Source organism: Artemia sp. Qi Xiang Cuo, chromosome 12, assembly GCF_049724085.1.
Source record: "Artemia sp. Qi Xiang Cuo chromosome 12, ASM4972408v1, whole genome shotgun sequence".
Classification (NCBI taxonomy): domain Eukaryota; kingdom Metazoa; phylum Arthropoda; class Branchiopoda; order Anostraca; family Artemiidae; genus Artemia; species Artemia sp. Qi Xiang Cuo.
This window is the reverse complement of record NC_142805.1, coordinates 45762691-45781932: the sequence shown is the minus strand read 5'-3', so window position 1 is coordinate 45781932 and position 19242 is coordinate 45762691. Positions and strand designations below refer to the sequence as shown.

At 34.7% G+C, this 19242-nt stretch overlaps 1 protein-coding gene across 2 annotated transcripts in view; it reads right to left on the bottom strand.

Moving 5' to 3' along the window:
* Nucleotides 1–11602, bottom strand: part of LOC148946181 (uncharacterized) — a 72237-nt gene extending 60635 nt beyond the window's left edge. For both annotated transcript variants that reach the window (XM_089098258.1, XM_089098259.1), the window contains exon 1: nucleotides 11576–11602. The gene's annotated coding sequence lies outside the window, so the exon portion shown is untranslated. The remainder of the gene's footprint in view (nucleotides 1–11575) is intronic.
* Nucleotides 11603–19242: the final 7640 nt, after the last annotated feature.

Here is a 19242-nt window from a genome sequence, read left to right as displayed (position 1 = left end):
AAAGGGATGCTTGTATAAACTTCATAGAGGGCTCATTTGATTGAAAATTGAAAGTTCTAGTTCACTTTTTAAGAGTCAAGGGATTTAAGGGCACTCCCCCCCCCCGCCATGCCATTTTTTCCCCCAACTCCTCTGCTACAAATTTTGAGAGAGCCAGTTTTTTTTCAAATTGTTCAAGAATTATATAACAAAAACTCTGGTGTCAACACAACCCCCCAGGGCCCAGGGAGTAGGCGTTGTAAGTGTTGTCCTGGGGGCGTGTATGGTTCATATGAAAGAGATGCTCGCATAAAATTCAGAGAGGGCTCATTTGGTTGGAAATTGAAAGATCTAGTTCACTTTTTAAGAGTAAAAAGATGTCCAAGGGCAAATAGCCTGCACACCCTTTTTCCCCAAGCCTATCCAATAAAGTTTTTAAAATAGCCATTTCATTAAAAATAATTCAAAGGTCAGATAAGAAAAATTCCTGTGTCAACACAACCTCCAATAGCCCAGAGGCAGGCATTATAAGTAATGCTCTGGGGGCATATATTGTTTTCATGGAAAGGATGCTTGTATAAACTTTGGAGAGGGTTCATTTGATTGGAAATTGAAAGTTCTTGTTTACTTTTTAAGAGTCAAAAGAGATTGGAGGGCAACTAGTCCCCCCCCTCCACGCCAAAATGCATCAGATAAAAATTTTGAGGTAGACATTTTGTTAAAAATAGTTCAAAGTTCAGATAACAAAAACTCCAGTGTTGACACAGGCCTCCAGGGCTCAATGGTAGACGTTGTAAGTTATGCCCTGGGGGCATATATGGTTGTCATGGAAGGGATGCTTGTATAACCTTCATAGAGGGATCACTTGATTGGAAATTGAAAGTTGTAATTCACTTTTTAAGAGTAAAAAGTATCAGAGGGCAGCTAGCCTCCCCCCACACTCCATTTATTTTTTTTTTCAGAGGCACTTTACATAGAAGGCGTCTTTGTATTAACTTCAAAGATGGCAAACTTTTTTCACTTTGATATTGTTACTTTGATACCAGTTTTGATACTTTGGTGAAGATTTGTTGTTGTTTTTTAAAGTTTGATTTTGAAATAAGAAATTTTTAAAAACTTGAAAGTTTTTGCAATCAAAAACAAACAACAATTAATTAACAAAAAAAAACTTACCAAAAAATAAGTATTTCAAAGAAAAGTAAAGGCCATTTTAAAATTAAGCTCAGCAGATACAAATATCATTTAAAATTAAAACTCAAAACGACCAGAAATTACTATTAAAGAATAAATGAAACCCAAAAACGAACAGAAATCAAATAAACAATCATAGGAAAAAACATACAACAAGTAATAATATAAATGAATAAATAGATCTTAAAGTGAGTAATGCTTGGATTGAATATGAAAATCAAACTAAAAACGAAAAACATATTTTGCTATTGAAGTATAAATGAAACTTAAAACAAACAGAAATTAGATAAACAATCAATGCAAACAAACATACGATAGATATAAATATAAATGAATAAATGCATATTAAAACGAGTAAAACTTAAATTGAATATGCAAATCAAGCGTAAAACGAACAAAAATCACTACATACAAGAGTCTGCGTATTGCCTCTTTCTCTCACTATAAAAGTCTAAGACCTACTGCGTCATTCTTTACTGAAGACTATATGCGTCTTGAACAGTCTTGGAAAGTATAAACAACATCAAATTGAATATTTGATATATAATGATATAGTTTAAAGATCCATCAGTTGAATAATTCATTTAATTCTAATTTTATTTTTATTTTCAATTGTGAAAGAACTGGAAAAGAAAATATTTGTAATACAATTCGTTTTCAGTGAAGCACCAATGACGCAGTAGGCTTTTGGTTTTTATTTACAGTTAAGGAAGGGGGCAGTATCCAAATTCTTGTATGTAGTGAAACTATATTCGTCTTGAACAACTTTAAAAAGAACTAATAAATTAAACTGAATATTTGATGTATAATGATATTAATTGCTGATAGCTAATCACTTCAAAATTTTACTATAATTTTAATTTTTATTTTCAATATTAGGTACAAAAGCAAATATTTTTTATAAAATTGGTTTTCAGTAAAGCGCCAATGATGCAGTAAGTTTTAGACTTTTACAGTGAGAGAAGAAGGCAATACCCAAACTCTTGTTTGTAGTGATTTTTGTTTGTTTTTTGTTTGTTTGTTAGTGAATTTCTGGTCGTTTTGAGTTTTATTTTTCACAGGTATTCTATCTGTAAATAAGCTAAATGAACTAATATCTTTTATGAATAATAAATCCATTAATATTGCTTGCCTCCAGGAAACTCATTTAACCCAAAATCAACAAATTAAGTCTCTGGGATATACTATCCTCAGAAAGGATAGATCTTCAGAGAGAAAAGGAGGTGGGGTAGCTTTATTAGTGAATTTATAATATAAAATTTGGTGGCATCAATTTTCCAGATTTTGCAAATGATGTTGACGCAATTGGTATCAGTGTTTGGCTGAATAATTTAAAAACCTACATAATAAGCTTTTATAACCCTAATATCCAAACTACAAATGCCATGGATTTCTTTAAATATATAAATAATTCTAATATTTTAAAAAAGATAATTATTTTTGGTGACTTCAATGCCCACAGCCTCGTGTGGGGGAATAAACCAGTAAATGAGTCTGGTAAATTGCTTAAGCACATAATTTCAAACAATTCTGAATCAGCTTTTGTTACCCCTCAGACCTTGAATGCTTATCTCAACCCCACAAGTGGCAGATTTTCCACAATTGACCTACAAATCGTTTCATTAAATTTTTTGAATAAAATTTACATAAATAAAATTGATAGTCTATGTACTGACCACTTTGCTATAGTTTGCTCCCTAAATCAACCTGCTGAAACTATATCTCATACCTCCAAATATATCAACACTAAAGGAAATTGGTCAATGTTCCAAAATAAGCTAAATGATGAAATTACAAGTTTCACCCAAATTTCATGCATTTCTAACACAACAGTTGACACACATGCTGAAGCCTTGACATCTTTACTAATAAATACAGCTAATCATGCTAGCCCTAGGACAACACCTAGGAAAACTTTCCCTAGAAACATTCCTATGGCATGGTGGACAAATGAGTGCCTAAATAAATGGAGAATAAAAAAGGCAGCTAGGACCTAAATCATAAAAAAAACCATCAACTACTACATATTTAAAAAAAATTACAATCACATTCTAATCTAAAAAGGACTATAATAGATGCTAAATATAACTCCTGGAATAATTTTGCAAATAATCTCTTCAGAGAAACACATGATCCAATTATACACAGAGTTATAAGCCACATCTGTGGGAAAAAGACTTCCCACAACCCACTCCTGTATGACCTTATACATAATAATACCCATTATGACAATGATAATGAAAAAGCTAACCTATTTGCAACTCTTTTTGTTAATAAGCTAACTTCAAATAATCAAAGCAAACTTTCCCCAATTCATATGAACCCAAGTTACCAACCACGCCCAGGATCCGAGTACATAACTAATCCATTCTCAATCCAGGAATTGAATAATGCAATACATCATATTAGGACCAAAACTAGCAGCAGCTATGACAATATACACCCTACATGGATAAAGAATCTCACGCCTTTATACATACAAGAACCGCCAAATTGTTATAATCACGCTTGGGCATCTTCTATGTTCCCCAATATATGGAAATGTTTGTCCCTCCTACCAATCCTAAAGAAAAATAAACCCAAAAATAACCCTGTGTCTTATAGGCCCATAATGATTACTCCTGTGCTGGGGAAAATAATGGAGAAAATGATCTATCACAGACTCCTCTGGTTTGTTGGGAAAAATAATATGACCCCTCACTAAATTTCCTTGCATTCTCATATAAGTCTTCTAATTCAAGTGGTTCAATTCCCCTGTCCCCTCTTTGCAGGCATTGTAATATGAATAATGAAACAATTGACCATTGCCTATTTGAATGTAATATGCTAACGTCTGCACAACTTTCCTTGCTTTGTAAACTGTTAAAGTGCTTCAAACACCACAAAATCTCACTATCAGCCAAGAGCCTAGCCAACTATACCTGCAAACAGAGCAGATACATTTAAATATATGATTTTATATTTAAAGTCCTTGAGTCGAAGGATCTAATTGAAGATATCTGACGCTATCTAACTAATAAGAGGCAACCAAGCCCGTAGCTCTGTGTCCTCCCGCGTAAATCGCAACGGAAACGACTCAATAGTATTAACTGAATAGCCCACCTGCTGTGAATTAGAAGAAGAAGAATCTGCTGAGCTTAAATTTAAAATGGCCTGTACTTTTATTTGAAAAACTTATTTTTTGGAAAGTTTTTTTTAATTAATCTTATAAATAAGCAATAATTGTATATATATATATATATATATATATATATATATATATATATATATATATATATATATATATATATATATATATATATATATATATATATATATTTATGTATGTATTTATATTTTCTTAAAAACACCTCCATACTTTTTTGAGAAAACTGGTATGTTGGGATATTTTTGCATAGAAAAATGATCTAAAGAGGTCAAAAGTCTGAGAAAAAAATTATTAAGAGCCTCTGGAACTGTGGAATAGTGTCTTAGACAGCACTGTTCAATACAAAGGTATTTTGGATATTCATGGTAACATATATATACTATCTTATAAATCAGCAATAATTGTATATATATTTGTGTACATATTTATTTTTTCTCAAAAACAGCTCCATACATTCTTGGAAAAACTGGTATCTTCAGATATTCTTGAATAGAAAAATGATCTAAATACATCACACATCATTTATTTATATTTCAATCCCAAAAATCTCACCTGATGATCAAATTGATTTAATAAATGAACAAATTACAAATGTGCAAGTGAAAACTGGTGAAGATATTTTTTAGTTTATCTAAGCCTAAGAAAAAAAAACTGCATTCCAGGCTGGAATGCTCATTGTGAAAAAGCTTGGCTGAAAAAAAAGAAGCCAATATGCAAGAAATCCAACAATAAGTAATAGAATAGACAGGAATAGGACTACTACAGTCCTAAAAATAACTATCCTCCAAGAAACAAGAGAAGGACAGAGGAAACTAATCGAGGAAAAATTTTCAAATAATATAACTATAAAAGATATGTGGTGAAATCTCAAAATGTATAATGGCCGAAAATCCTCCAAAAATTCCTATTCTCCTCATTAAGGATAGCATGGAGTCCACAGCTCCAGAAGATAAAATGAGGACCCTCCTAGAATTTTTTTTTTCACTAGAAAAAAAAATAGAAACCAAAATGCAAGAAACCCAACAATAAGTAATAAAGCAGAGATGGATAGGGCCACTGCAGTCCTAAAAAAAAACTATGCTCCAAAAAACAAGAGAAGGATGGAGGAAACTAATTGAGGAAAGTTTCAAATAATACAACTATAAAAGATATGTGGCGAAATTTCAAAATCTATACTGGCCAAAAAAATCCTCCAAAAATTCCTGTTCTCCTTAAAAGGATAGCATGGAGTTCACAGGTCCAGAAGACAAAATGTGGATCCTTCTAAAATATATTTTTTTTTAAATAATCATGGATATCCTCATCAAACACCGAGTAATGCAAATATTGACAAAATAAACCAACCTCCAATGGAAGACATCACTCTTGAAGTGCTTGAAAATGCTTTAAAGAAAATAAAACCATGAGCAACTGGTCCTGACTAAATACACAACCTAATGTTAAAAAATTAACCAGAGGAGGCCAAAAATATACTTCTGATTCTTTTTAACAAGTCTCTTAAAGAGGGGTATACTCCCTAAGAGTGGAGAGACATCCATTATCCTAATACCTACAACAGAAAAGGATTCATCTTCTGGCCCAGATTCATTAAGACCCATTTCTCTAACATCCTGTCTCTGTAAATTAATAGATCACTTGATAAAAAAACATAATTCTTGGGCTTGTAATAAAATCTGCTTAGAAAGAGCAGTTTGGTTTTCTTCCAAACTGCAGCACTACTGACAGTGGTGTAATTTTGTCAAAACCCTGGGGGGGGGGCAAATTTTGAACCAATTTTCCCAAATCAAGTGAAAATGATAGTAGAAACTAAAAAATAAGTAATTTGGTACCATAAAGGTACCAAATGACCATCCCAGGCCAAGGTCTGGGAGGGGCAGTTGCCCCCTTGCCCCATAGAAAACTACACCCCTGACAACTGACTGCCTAGTTAGACTTGAGAACCATATAAAACAGGGTTTCATATGCAGGAAGGATACATTTGCTGTTTTCTTAGACATGGAGTCTGCATTTGACCAAGTTGATGTGGTCAAGCGGTTGAAGAAAGCAGTAGAGATTGGTGTTCCTATAAATTATGTAAATTGGATTTCTAGCTTTTTGAGGAATCTTGAGGTTAAATTATCTGCTGGTGGATATAGTACAAATTTTCAGATTAAAAATGATATAGGACCACCTCAGGGGGGTGTTTTAAGCCCCATATTATTTATTATATATTGCAGTGACTTGGACCTCTCAACTGTCCTTGGTTGCAAAGCAAAATATATATGCAGATGATATTGCACTAGCAACAATTGGAAAAACATCCTATTATCAACAGTTGGTGATGCAAAAAGCATTGAATAATGTACAACAGTGGTGAAGTGAGAACAATATGATATTATCACCTGAGAAGACAGTTAGTATGGTTTTCTAAAAAAAGTAATAATACTGCAATACCACACTTGAATGTTTTGAATCACATTATTAGGGTGGATGATTCTTTTTTTTACCTAGGCCTCATTTTGAATAGTACAATGACTTGTTTGAGACATATAGAGTATTTGTTAGGTAATACAAGGACATGGGAATAGGGAGGGGAGGCAGGGGGGGAGGCAACTGCCCCCACCCCTAGACCTTCAAATTTACATTAGATATGACTGAAAAAGCAGATGGTTGGAAAAGCAGTTGATAAAAGGCCCTCCATCACACTATCAACTGCCCCCCCCTAAACAATATGCTGCCTACGCCCATGTATAAGGAGTAGATTAAACCTTATAAATATAATGTGCAAAATGTAATTATACATGTATGGTAGCTTTATATATAGATACTAGTCAGAAGAATCAAAAAAAGTTAGATATAGTTTATCATAGTGTTCTTAGGCAGTCCTTAGGTTGCCTACATAGTACCCATAGTCCTGTAATGGTGATTGAATTGAGGGCAGCACCCTTAAGTTACAACATGATAAGTTACTTGTGAAGTACTTCACCAAGAATGCTAGTTTAGATGAGGATCTAATTAACATAGAAATAATAAGTAATTACAATGGAGATATTAGATTTAAGAATAGGAACATTCCTGCTTTTTAGAAGTACTGATTTACTTTCTAGTGAGTGCCCAAATATAACACTAATTAATGAGATTGTCTTTGAGGATAGTGTATTAAAGAAACCATGTGCAATAAAGGATAATGTCTTTTTCTCTATGCCTGACTGTGGTAGTGATAATAATATGACTTTAAAACATGACTGGTTTAGACAAACTGACCATTTAAGAGACAGTATGCAAATTTTTACTGATGGATCTAAGTCACATAAGGGTGCTGATTATGCAGTAGTCATCCCAAGTATGTCAATTTCATGCAGTTTCAAGTTACCAAGTGGCCTATCTATTTTTTTAATTGAGACAATAGCATTATATAAGGCATTAAAATATATCAAGTCATATGGACAAGCACAGAGTCAGATGATTTGTTCTGACTCTGCATCCACCCTTTAGTACCTCACAAATAAAAATGACCCTAGTCATGAAATAGTTTACAGTATTCACCAAATTGTTAGTTTATTAGTGTATGAGGAATGATATACTTCTGGTATGGGTCCCAGCACATGTTGGAATTGCTGGAAATGAATCTGCTGATAATATAGCTAAGTGGGGTATTCTAAATGGCCAAAATTATAAAACCCACACAAAGCAAACATATAACATGTATTTATAATGTATTATGTGATAAGGAGACTAATGCATACATTAGAAATGGTGCAAATCCAGGGATGGATCTAGAGCAAAATCTTGGGGGAGGCCCAATGGGACAAGGGTGCCAATGAGCAAAATCTTGGAGGGAAGACTAATGTGACAAAGGTGCCAATAATTGACCAAATTGATTCTAAAAAAGAGTAAAAACAGGATGAGAGGGCACCAGAAAAAATCTTGGGGGCCTGGGGTCCCCCATCCCCCCTGGATCTGCCAGTGTGCAAACCCAAATTTGGAGCTTTATGATTATAGGTCATCACCTGATTGACTGGTACATGTTATTAGATCTGTTGCTGCTACAATTTCCAGATTGAGGACAGATCATGCTAAAACCTATTCAGTTTTGCATAAATGGGGCAGAGTTAGCTCTCCTTACTGTGATATTTGTAATGAGTATGATGGTGTTAGACATATCCTAATGAACTGTAGGAAATATGCTTTACAAAGAAATGTATTTAGAGACTTAATTTTAAAATATTTTAGTGCTTTTACAATTACAGCAATCCTAGGTCATACAAGTTGGTCCCTAGGAAGGTTATATCAATATTGACTAAGTATATAAAAATTGTAATCTGCATAATGTTCTATAATTTTTGTGTCTTTATTGTATTTATGTATGATTTATTTGATTTATATATATATATATATATATATATATATATATATATATATATATATATATATATATATATATATACCATATATATATATGTTACCTTAAATTGCACTTGCTAGCAATAGGACGAATCCTGTGTCCGCCAGCTTCAGTGATGATAGTTAATCATCATCTGTGGCGTCCTAAATGGTGCACCACGGTTAGTTGAGTCACTCCCTATCCACTGATGACTTGAATGCATTCACGCTGGTAGAGGTTACTGTTTTTTCGCTAAGGGAGTTCCACAAGCTGACAACTCTCTTTGAGAAGAACTTGTTCCTTAGTCTGGTGTTGGCTTGTTTCTGGAAAAGCTTTTGAGAATGACCACGAGTTCTGTTTGAATTGTCCGGTTGGAAAAGGCCAGGAATGGTATCCTCAGCATTTAGGAGCTTGTATACTGTTATCACATTGCCTCGTTTGCAACAATATGTTAGAGATGGTATTCTAAGCTTACAGAGACGGGATGGATAAGGGACATCATAGAGGTCCCTAATACATTCCATTGCCCTCCTCTGGACTGATTCTAGAGCTGCTTGGTCTGTCTTATTGATTGGGCATGCGATACACATTCCAAACTCTAGCCTTGGTCAAACTAGACTCTTGTATAGCTTGGTCATAACAGTTGGAGATCTGCTAGTGAACATTCTTTAGATTAAGCCAAGAGTCTGATTAGCCTTCACAATAGTTGCTTGTGCATGAATATGAAATTTCAATTTGTTGTCTACCAGGACACCAAGATCTCTCTCCGCGTGGCTGCTGGAAATGGCATTTCGGGACCCATCCCTACAATCCATATGGTACTGAGTGTGTGGGTTTTTCTTCCCAAGGTGGAGTCTTGCATTTTGATGCATTGAATTCAAGCCTCCAAATATTAGTCCAGTGAGTGAATGTATTGAGGTCCAGTTGGATCGACTTAATATTCTCTGCTGTGTCTGCACAACCGATAAGTTTCAAGTCATCAGCATAGAGGCTTACTTTGTTGTTTAGGATTTTTGGCATGTCATTTATATATATATATTAAATAAAGTTGGACCCAAAACTGTGCCCTGGGGGACACCACTTCCAACAGTGGCCACCTCAGAGAAAAACGTCCTTCCATCCTCGCCAAATACTTTAACCGTCTGTTTCCTATCTGTTAAGAACTGCATCACCCACTCAACCACACCACCACTCACCCCAATAGCTTGGAGCTTGATTTGAAGTCTTTTATGGCAGACTTTGTCAAACACCTTTGCCAAATCGAGTAGTATGATGTCGACTGGGAACCCCTGGTCTAGAAGATTGGTGATATAATTATAATAATCAATCAAGTTTGTTTCAACCGACCACCCCAGACCTAAAGCCATGCTGACATGATGAGAATAGTTTATTTGTTGTCAAGTGTTTCAGGATTGCAGTGTTAACAATCGCTTCTAGTAGCTTCCCGACTGCAGAGGTGACACTGATTGGCCAGTAATTGCTTGCATCCTCTTTGCTGCCACCCTTATGTATGTGGGTAATGTGGGCTGTATATACATATTAACTGTTTTAAATGTTATCTTATATATTATAAATGTTATCTAGGCATATTATGTGATCATAGCAGGATGTGATATGCAGAATAATGCTAGTGATTTAAGCAATAGCACTTGGTACAATGTCTTAGTACAACACTATGATATTTCAAGAGTTGATGTGGCCTGTGCCAAATAGGTACATATCTGTGTGATATTCAAAGTGGCATGGCTCTTTTAAAGCCCAAGATTTAATAGAGGATAATATGTATATGAGTAGTTGAATTGCTCAAAACTCAATTAAACAAGAACAACAAGAGAAATTGAAAACTCAAAGTTAAGGCAAAAAGTTTTTTGTCACATTTTAGATAGGCTAGGTCATGTAGGCCTATACGGACATCCACCATATGGCTAATGTGGGAATAAAGTTCATTTTTTATTCAATTGTATGTTATATTTAGATTGAAGATACAAGTTTTTTTATATATTTGTACCTGCGGGGGGAGGGGGTATATATTCTGGAAATAGCCTAGGCTATATAGCTCCTAAAAAATTTAGAAAAACAAGGAAAGAAGTGAAAATAAAGGCTATCCCCCTGCAAAATGTGTTAACTAGGATTATTCTGCAAATTATGGAGAAAGAATTGTTTTCTTAATATGTTTCCTTATGTCCAGCTAGACTCTTAGGCTTAAAATACTTGTTGGCTGGTTGGCTAATTTAAAAGATTTGTAGGCTATAGGCCTATACATTGTCAAATTAGCCATCTGGTGGTATCCTGGCCTATACAGTCCTCTAAGACCTAGAAATAAGAAAAGAATAGACGTAGCTTGGCAATACCTTCCCATAGTACATTTTAGGTGCTGAATTCAGTCTTGAAAGTGTTTACCTATCTCAACTACTTTCAAAGATGGCAAGAAGCCCCTAAACATTTTGACAATAGCTCTACTATACTCTTCCCTCAACCTCCCCTACTGTGCTAATATAGCCTAGGCCTATAAAAAAATTATATATTTCCTAGCTATGCATTGTGCCAATGCATCTCACTTGTTTCAGCTTATGTACTCAAAAATTGATTTAATTGTGACAAAATAAAAACCAGAAAAACAAATGTGACAGGTTGCAGAAAGTAGCCTATTTGATACATAATATTTGGGCTATATAGTACAGTGCAACATTAGTCAAAATGCAATAACTACAATTATAATGCATATTAAGAAGTAAGAATTGTTTTCTTGACATGGTTCCTTCAACAAACCAGCAGTTTACCACCGTAAAGTAATCATCTATGACACATTACAAAAGTTTAATACTGTCATTTTCCATATTCTACAGCCTGAAATAAATGAAAAATAACTTGAATTGAAGAAATATGGTTACAACCTAGTCAATCAACATGTGCACTTTTTAAAAATATTGGCAGCTTCGGGATGTTGTTTAGTCAAAAAATTTCTCACTAGTTAAAAGAGCCGAATTAAAATCATGAAAGTAAAAATTACTAATCAATGGAAGAGCTAATGAACATACTTTTTAATTATTATTGAATAAGCTAATGTAAAATATATTTTTACGATAAATATTCTGCTCAAAAGTTTAGTCTAACTCCAAAACTTCAATAAAAACAAAATTTGAAACTGTTTGGTTTCAACAAACATTTTTCAAAAAGGTTTGTTTTCCTTCATAGTATTATAAAAATCATTTCTTTTTTCTACTTCAACAAAATTTCATATCCTGGTTAAGATTCATAGGACACAGCATGGTCCATAAAATTTTCCCCTCATTTTATCCTAATGCATTAAATATTTTGGATTGCAGCTACAACGGCTGGAAAAGGAGCGGGGGTTATAGGCTTTGTGACTGGAAAAGGGTCATGGGTCACAAAATGATCAACACAATTGCACTCTTAGTTTTAATATTTTAAAGTGATTTCAAAGGTAAGATGTCAAAAGAGCTTGCGACCGGTGTAATGTTAGCACGCTTTAAGCAATAAGCCCCAACGCAGCGCCAATTTACCGGCGGTGTGCCGCCGTTGACAGACGTGCCGACGTGAATACAAATTTTGGTAGCGCACCGGCATGCCACCGGTACCATTAGCACATAGTATGCGGCCGGTATGCCTATATTTCGCCTCGTCATTTTGCAGTGGATCTGTTGATTTCGGTGTGCTAAGTAAAGGGCTGGGCATACGTAGCTGATTTCGGGAACTGATTTCTAAATCAGTGACGATTTTAAAAGAAATCGACGTCGATTTGAGCTTGAAAAATTTTCTAGTATTCGGCGCCGATTTACGAAATCAGCCCCGATTTTCATCATGATCATCACAAAAAATAAGGATACAAATAAATAGTCAGCCAGAGATGTCTGTGGCGAAAGACCCCGCTACTGAGCTGAGAACTAAGCTGATATCAATCATGCAACTATTAATAAACTCCAGTTGACTATTTGTGTTCATAATTTTTTGTTTTGAAAATCTCGGGCAATAAATTTTTCTTTCAACAAATTTTTCTTACCGCTACCATTTTTCAACTGATGCTGAAATCGGTTCCCGAAATCAGCTACGTGTGCTGAGCCCTTAAGCTAGCGCGCTAAGTAATTTTGTAAATGTCTATGGCTATGGATTTCTAACCAAAAAATGAACTTACAGACAGAGTAGACAGTGGCGTATTAAAAATGAAATTCCCCCCTTCTACAGAAATTTTACAAGGTTTTCTTAAAAAAAAAATATGCTCTCACCTACAGCAACACTTTTGATTTCTTACAGCATAATTTAATAATTTATTTGAATTGGCTCACAATAAGGAAAATTTCCCTTTTATAGATCTTATTTTGCTTTTATACAACTAATAAGATTATTCACTCTTAAGATCTGTCTCATGTCATCAGCTGTGATTAGTTTTTGTATCGGTCATTCCACCCATGTGCTCTTTTTTTCCAATGTATTTCATTGCATTTTTGTTTTAATGTTAATTTCTGGATTAAGGATCATCAGTTTCCAAATTTTCAAGTGCCTCAGTATGCCGTCAAGCTTTAAAATATTTGGAATTGGATGATTGGCGTCCTATTCCGTAAGTTTTCTTCCTTAATAGAACAACCTCAGGAGCACACCGAAATGCCACCGGTACCATTAGCATAACGGTGTGCCGCCTATCTGTCTATTTTTGGCCTTGTGATTTTGCAGTGGATGTCTTGATTTCGGTGTGCTAAGTAAGCTAGCGTGCTAATTACTTTCGTAAATGTCTATGGCTATGGGTTTCTAATTAGAAAATGAGAATGAGAACTTCAGACAGAGTAGATGGTGGTATCTTTAAAGAGAAATCCCCCCCCCCCAAAAAAAAAATACAAGGTTTTTTTAAAGAGCTTATATTCTTACTTACAGCAGTCCTTTTGATTTCTTGCAGCATAATTTAATCATTTATTTGAATTGGCTCACATTAAGTGAAATTTCCCTTTTATAGATCTTATTTTGCTTTTATATATTTATTAAGATTATTCATTTTTAAGATCTGTCTCATGTTATGAGCTGTAATTACTCTTTTTCTCTGTCATTTCACCTCTGTGCTATAGTTTTCCAACATATTTCATGGCATTTTTTTAATTTTAATTTTGGGATTAAGGATTATCAGTTTCTGTTTTTCAAGTGACTCAGTATGCCGTCAAGCTGTAAAATATTTGGAATCAGACGATTGATGTCCTTTTCCGTGAATGTTTCTTCCTTAATAGAACGACCTTGCAATATAATGTATTAAACAAAAGATTAGAACTAACTTGATCTATGATAGTATTAATCAAAAAACCTTTCTGCACAAAATAAGTTGTTTTTTTTTAATGTAAAGAACTCCATCAAACCACAAATGAACAAAAATATAATCAAATAATCTACCAAGCATACAACTACCACAAATCAGTATCAATAATTAAATGAAACCAAAAACAAACAAAAATTAAAATAAGTCAAACTTAAAAAGAGCAGAAATTAATTATCTAAACCCTATGCTTTCTAAAACCCAGAATATAATTTGTACTTTACTGAAAAAAAATTTAAATGAATTTACCGGAAAAATGCGCATTGTCAGTTTAATGTACATATGCTGATTATTAAAAAGGGCACTAGCCTTTTTAATTTCTAATCGAATGCACCCTTTTTCAAGTTTCTACGACTAAGCTTTCAATAAAAACCTTATATGCCCCTAGGATATAACTTATAACCCTTCCCTTGAGGGCTCTGAGGGGGTTATCATCCTAAAAGACATAATTTCCAGAACCTTCATCTACGTTGAAAAAATGGCTATCTCAAAATTTTCATTTTATGTGTTTGGGAAAATGGTGGGAGTGAGAGGGGGGCTAGTTGCCCTCCAATAACTTTTGACTATGAAAAAGACCACTAGCCATTTCAGTTTCCAATGGACTGAGTCCTTTTTGAAGTTTCTATGACAACGCTCTCTATAAAACCTTATGTACCCCCAGGGCATGACTTACAATCCTTGCCCTGAGGGCTGTTGGGGGGGGGGGCATTGTCATCCATAAGGACCTAATTTCCTAAACTTTCAACTACGTTGAACCAAATGGCTATCTAAAAATTTGATTGTATATGTTTGGGGAAAAGGTGATTGTGAGAGGGGTTTAATTGCCTTTAAATCACTTTAGACTATTAGTAAGGGCAATAGCCCTTTTAATTTCCAATCGAATGCGCCCTTTTTCGTGTTTCTACAACAAAGCTTTCAATCAAAACCTTAAATGCCCCCAGGGTATAACTTATAACACATGCCCTGAGGGCTCTGAGAGGGTTATCATCCTCAAAGACCTAATTTCCGGAACTTTCAACTACATTGAACAAAATGGCTATCTCAAAATTTTGATTGGATGTGTTTGGATAAATGGTGGGCATTTGACGGGTGTTAGTTGCCGTCCAATCACTTTCAACTATTAAAAATGGCACTAGCCATTTCAATTTCAAATCGAATGAGCCCCTTTTGAAGTTTCTACGACAACGCTTTCTATAAAAACCTTATATGCCCCGAGGGGATAACTTATAACCCTTTCCCTGAGGGCTGTGTGTGGGGGGCGGGTTGTCATCCACAAAGACTTAATTTTCAGAACTTTCAACTACGTTGAACAAAATGGTTATCTCAAAATTTTGATTCGATGTGTTTGGGGAAAAGGTGGGCCTGCGAGGGGGGTTAGTTGCCCTCCAATCACTTTCGACTGTTAAAAAGGCACTAGCCCGTTGAAGCAATCAAATGAGGCTTCTTTGAAGTTTCTACGACAACAGTTTCTATAAAAATATTATGTGCCCCCAGGGCATAACTTATAACCCTTGCCATGAGGACTGTGGGGGAGTGTCCTCCTCAAAAATATAATTTATATCTGGAAATCCTCTGCACTGAACAAAATGGTTATCTGAAAATTTTTATTGGACGTGCTTGGGCAAATGGTGGGCGTGGAAGGGGTGTTAGTTGTCCTCCAATCACTTTCGACTATTAAAAAGGGTACTAGCCACTCAAATTTCCAATCGAATGAGCTCTTTTCGAAGTTTCTGCGACAACTCCTTCAATGCGAAGTGTCCTGGTCTAAGACCAAGAAAAACATAAATAATGCATTGTGCCAAAATCGTTCTTTACTTATGATTGAAAACGTCAATTATCAATCAATTTATTTAAAAGAAACACAGAAAAAAAATACAGAACTTTAGACCCCCACAAAGGCTCTTTGGCCTGTGAGAGTGGGAGACTAAACATAACATTAAATAATAGCACTAAAATCAAACAGAAGGACAAGAAGAAAAAAACTGAACTACACCAAAATCTACCATACCAATCAAAATAAATGAATTAAACATATTGACAAGGAAAGATAGAGGGGGAAAAGGGAGGAGAGAACTAAATGTCTAGGCATAAGAGGTGTTTAGTTAGCTGTTTTTCAAATTGTCCATAGGAATAACTTAGCCAAATTTTATCTGGTAGGGAATTCCAGATGGAGGCACAACATAAAACTGGATTGAAGTCTGATCTAATGGTTTTGGTTTTATGAATCAAAAATATCCATATGATATCTGAGAGAAAAAGAAACACAAGATTCAATGCGCAATTCAGAATTTAAAAGGTATAATTATTTGAAGAAACTAAGGACGAATCCATGAAAATGCTTAAGAATGAAACAAGAGGAAAGAAGATGTAAGTTGATTGACCATCCAATAGATTCATGCTGAGCTGGTCTGTCACCTCAAACACTAATTTAATTGCTTTGTCATAAGTTTTGAAAACAGGAAAGGTAAAAGAAAAGAATGTTGATAGCCACACTGTTGGACAGTAGTATATATAAGACTGAATGAGAGAGTGAAATAGGATCTTTATTATTGATCAATGGAAGCAATGACGAAGCTTTTAAAGAACTCCCAGGTGTATGAAGAACTTAGGTCTTAGGAGAGCACAATGATGTTGGCAAGAGAGAGTTTTGTCAAGTAAAACAATCGGTAATCGAACAATTCTTTCAGGAGGAAGCGTTATATCACCTTGAGTGGTAAAAATAGTTTGAACCAAAGGACAAGAAGTAGCTGATCTGGAAAAAATAAGTAGACTGGATTTAGCTATATTTAGGGCAAGACGATTTTCATCAAACCAAGCAAAGGTTCTTTCTAGAACAGAATACACTTTCTTGATAAGGGAAGAATCATTAAATTTCTGAACACTCAAGAGTACTATCATCTGCAAATGCCAATAGTACTGGATCTAGAGCTGCGTCACTAGGTGGAACAAAATTGTGACCAAAAATACAACAGCAACTTCGTTTAGTTTGTTCGGATACAGTAATAAGAAGATCATTGATAAATATAAGGAATAAAACAGGTCCTAGGGTAGGCCCTTGAGAGACACCAAAATCAACACGGAATTGATCTTGAAGCTTGGGATTAATACTGATAGACCTTTCAGATAAATAAGTTTTAAACCAATGATAAATGATTCCCCGTATTCCTATGTGTTTCATTTTGGATAGTACTATAGTATGTGATATGCTGTCAAACGCTTTTCTGACATCAAGGAAGATTACAGCTGGAATGCTACCCTCATTAAGTACCTTGTGGATGAAATTCAGCATGGTCATGCAAGCTTGTTCTGATGAGTGTTTAGGGCCAAAACCAAACTGATTGTAATGGAAAAATTGTTTTTTATCAAGAAACGACAGAAGTCTAGAGTACATACATTTTTCAAAAATTTTACTAAAGGCTGATAAAGGAGAAATTGGTTGGTAATTAGAAGAATCATCTCTAGAACCACCCTTATGGAGAACAACTAATCTGGCAGATTTTAGGGCACCAGGAAAAGTTCCTTTCAAAAATGATAAGTTAACAAGAATGGTGAGATGAAATAGAATAAAGGGTACAATAAACTTTAAAGCCTTGGCATGAATTTGGTCAGGTCCACAAGAGGAAGATTCTATTAGCTCAGAGACAATTCTCTTGACTTCAAACTCGGAAACCAAATCCAAAGCCATTGATTTTTGACAAGAAGGACCAAGGTGCATTCTAAAGTCACTGGTAGAAGAAGCACTCACCAAAATATCTTCCGAAATTTATTTCCCAATGGATGCAAAGTAAGAGCAAAATTCATCCATTATGATCTTACTCTTAGTTATCTCTACCCCCTTAGAAATGAATTTATTTGGCAAGTTATTTCTTTTAGAATTTGGATGAAGAACTGTATTTATAAATCGCCAGGCTTTTCTCATATTCATGCCGAATTTAGAGACCATCTGGGAGTACCAAATATGCTTGGCTTTACGAATTAAGGAATTCAGTAAATTTCTATATTTTTTATAACTTTCAAGATGATGATGAGAGTTAGGGGATTTAGATGCCTCCCACAAGTAATTCTTTCTTTTAGTGCTCTTAAGAAGAGCTGAAGTGATCCAAGGGGCACGAGGAACTGAACGCGTGGAGATTTTAGCAGTTGAGGTTACACAGTCACTATCAACAAATGCCTGTTTGACCAGTTTATAGAATCGATTAAAAGACTTGAATCGGTGAGAAACTCCCAGGAGGTGTCAGACAATCGAAATTTAAACTGTTCAAGTTGATGCTGTTGGTAACGGCCTGGTAAATTAAAAGGAGTGGAAGGAAATGAAGGTAGGCCAGAGATTGAATAATTTGTAATACATGGAAAGTGGTCAGAGGTGTCAGATATGATAACAAAGCTAAAATTAGACATTAAAGTTGAAAAATATTGTCGATTAATGTGGCAGATGTTTCAGAAACTCTAGTAGGATTAGTGATACAAGGAAACATATTAAAGGATAAAAAGTCATAAGAAGTTGTAAGTGAAGTTTTTAACAGGTCAATATTGAAGTCTCCTAAAAGGATAATTTCATAATTACTTCTGCATATTTCAAACATAACCTTGTCAAAAATTCCTTGGAAAGAAGATATCGACCCATTTGGTGGGTGGTAAATTTCTCCAATGATAGTTTTCTTGTTGTCAATCAAAATTTCAATGAAAACAGATTCAAAAACACCATCCAAGTGCTTACACAGATCACTACGCAAAGTATAATCCAGGTAATCAGCAATATAAAATGCTAAGCCACCTTTTTTTCTCTCCAATCTATTTACAAACTCCAAGGTACACCCGGAAGTATCTAAAAGTATATCATTGCCCTTGTGTAGAAATGTTTCACAAAGTCCACTAATCTGATGAGAAGAATTAGCTATGAGAGACTTCAAATTATTTAGAGAAGAACATAGTCCTTGAATGTTTAAATGAAGAACTGAGAAATTAATACCAGAATTTACATTTTTGGTCATGTCATATCTATAGACACAATTAGCAGCAGAATTGCTAGTCAAAGAAGAGGTATTAAGTGGGGTCCCAGATAAGTCATCAATCAGATTTAAAACATTTAGAGGAGTCATCTCAAGAAATTTAAATTGAATAGGAATAGACTCATCAAAACTAGAGTGATCATCATCAACAGCTGTCATTTATAAGAAGCGGATGTAATAAAATTCTGGACATAGTTAAAGAGTAATGCGCAGAAAAAGAAATAATGAACAGGTAATT